A 3,008-nucleotide genomic window follows, 5' to 3' on the forward strand; every position below is an offset into this window, starting at 1 on the left:
AGCAGCTGAAGCTGAAATATTAATGACATCAATTGGTATGGCCGGGTTTTAGGATCGGAAGAACGACGGGAGGGAGGAGGCTGAGGGACTTTTTGGAAGATGTCCAGATGATTAAAGCTTTTAAGATCTGCTGCAGTGCTCTCAGTCAAGGACACACTGCAGATGCTCTCATTTGGAGCAGGTGGTTTTTAGCAACCAAGCTCTAGGGAACTAGCTTTGTAAATGCATAAATCTCTCAGGACATGGTAGAGAAAGCAAACATGTTCCTAGCAAAACAAAGTCAGGTTTCCTTTGCTGGTGGTTACCAGAACTCATCCCTAACAAAAGGGGTATCACAAACCTCCCCCCCCGACCCGGGCCACGTAGCCAACACCTGCAGAGTAAGTGAACAAAGCCATCAACAAAAGCTTTATTGACAGTTCAAAAGAAGCTGTGTTTGTGGCAGTTGACCTTAGACGCTATGTGATTTATGTTTGGCTGAACATCATGCTACAATTACACACTTCTGAAAACTCACAGACACGCTGGTTGGGGAGCAGGTGTGAAATCCCAGTTCCAACTCACTTTTTGGTTTTGCTGTAGGCAGCTCAGATCAGCTGCTGCAGAATGAGGCAACATTTTTACACAGGCCTCATCTCACGCATACAGCAAATGGGTGTGTGGGAAGGACTGTTGGTTAAAAAAAAACAAACCTTTATCTGACATTGGCTCATGGGAAAGCTTTTCAGCTATGTACCAAGTCCCTCTAAAATCAAAGCTCAGTTGAGCAAAACCCTAAAACATGTGCGTAATTTTAAGTGCGTGCGTAACCCCAGTGAGCTGAAATTAGGCTATTCGTGCTTAAAGCTAGGTACAGCATTAGCACACATGGTAAATGTAAAGTGGTACGAGCACTTGACGTGCTTACCTGAATTGGTTCTAAGTATCGAGTGACCCAAGTTAGCTGTTGTCTCACTGACCCATCGTAATTCAACAACACTAGATTTGACAGTAACTGTTAAACCATTTTCTAGCGCAACCCAACAGGGTGAGCAGCTGGCCTTAGGGTAACTGAAAGCCAGTGCTATTATTATGTTACACTGGAAATAAAATGTTATAAAATACTGTTTCCTGAATATCCGGTGCAGCTGCCTGGGTCTGCTTTTGAAAATCAGACAGGGTGAATGCTCAACTGAGAGGCTTAGCTGTGTTAAGAAGAGAATATACACGGCTGGAACCTCTAAAATCCATGACTCACTGAGAGCAGCAGGGCTCAGCTGAAAGTCAGTGGGTGGGAACCCCAGCTGAGCTGGCGGCAGTGGGCACAGCAGCATCCAGGGAGCTATGGCTCATGGCCAGGGCTGGGAAAGTGGTGGCCCACGGCCAGCCAGGGAGCAACAGCCTGGGGCAGGCCTAAGCTGGGAAGCAGCATTGGGGCCAATGGGTGGCAGCCTATGGGCAGAGCTTGATCCAGGGAGCAGTGGCCCATAGTGGGGCTGGGGAGCTGCTGCTAGAGCTGGGAGGCCTGTAGCCGGGACAGTGAGCTGGTGGACGGCAGTCAGGGCTGGGCAGCCCACAGCTAGGGCCAGGGAGCAGGAGCTAGAGCCAGGAAAGGAAGGGGGAGGATCCAAAGGCAGTGACCGGGAAGTGGCTGGAAGGGGAGCCCGTGAGAGGGATCACCAACCTCCCCTGGTCTGGCAAAAATCCCTGTTCCGAGACTGCTCAAGGCTGGAGGGTGCCAGACTGAGGAGGTGCAACCTGAACTCCATTGTTATGTGTTGTAATGGTCTGTAAGTTACCCATACCATAGGCTCAGTGTGGAAGGTTTAGTTATAGAGGATTGTGGAGGGACTCCATAGCTAAAGCTTACCAGACACAACAGCATATACAAACACAGTTAATTCTCTCCTACAGGTGGATGCTGCACTGTTTGCTTCTTTCACGGGGAAGAGGTTTGAGCTGGAAGACAATGCACAGGCACTTTACTCTTGCCCTCCTGTGTGGTTCTCGATGATACATGAAGTACAATGTCTATTAGCATTCAAAGGATTTAAACCTCTTATAAATTGTGACTTTGTGAATAGCGAAACTGGCGCTCACTAAAAATACAGAGAAACAGTAACAGACTCAAAGTGAGGCAGTTCCAAACCACTGGCTCCAACTTGGAGAGGTGTAGATACAGGGAAAATGTGTGTACTAATGACACAGATCGTACTGAAGCTTTGATTGTTGTGGACACCAATGCCATGGCTCAAAGGGAATAATGACATCTTCAAACTTTCTTCTGACTGACCATACTCCCAAGTTATTTATATGTGTCCAATCCCCCTCAACATGCAGTGTCTGCATTTCTGGAATTCTTTGAATCAAAGCACTCTAATGAAAAAATCCCTTCAGCTCACTAAGGGCTCCAGTTTTAGGGCAGCAAAGGTAGGGCAGTCAAGGGAGCCAGACTTTATATATGGAGTGGTGATTATGCTCATACAGTATGCAGAGGATGCCAAACTGGGGTGGGGGGTTTGCTGGCACCTTGGAGGGTAGGATTGGCATTTAAAATGACCTTGACACATGGAAGAATTGGTTTGAATTAAAAAAGATTAAATTTAATAAAGACAAGTGAGAAGTACTATACTGAAGGAGGGGGAAAGGCAAATGTACAACTAGTGAGGAATAAATGACTAGGCTGAAGTACTGCAGAAAGGGCTCTGGGGCTATAGTGGATCACAAACTAAGTATGAGCCAGTGGTAACCGGTAGGGAGGGACACAAGGGTGGTATTGGCCACATAACCTCTCCCCACATGAATCCTCCCTGTACCATCTCTAGCCCAGGGTAGCACCCGCCTCTTCCTGCCCCTGTCCCACCCAACCCCAATCTCTCCGTGCCCCACCTGCACTCCACCCTTTCACCCAAGACCCTTCCCCAAGCAATACAACCTAGGGGACTAGCAGGGGGCCTGGCACTGGCAGCAGCAGTCGGGTTCCCTGCACTCACTGTGGCAGCAGTAGGAAGTGGGGTGACCAGCCCCAC

Source organism: Carettochelys insculpta, chromosome 7, assembly GCF_033958435.1.
Source record: "Carettochelys insculpta isolate YL-2023 chromosome 7, ASM3395843v1, whole genome shotgun sequence".
In the NCBI taxonomy this organism is placed as follows: domain Eukaryota; kingdom Metazoa; phylum Chordata; order Testudines; family Carettochelyidae; genus Carettochelys; species Carettochelys insculpta.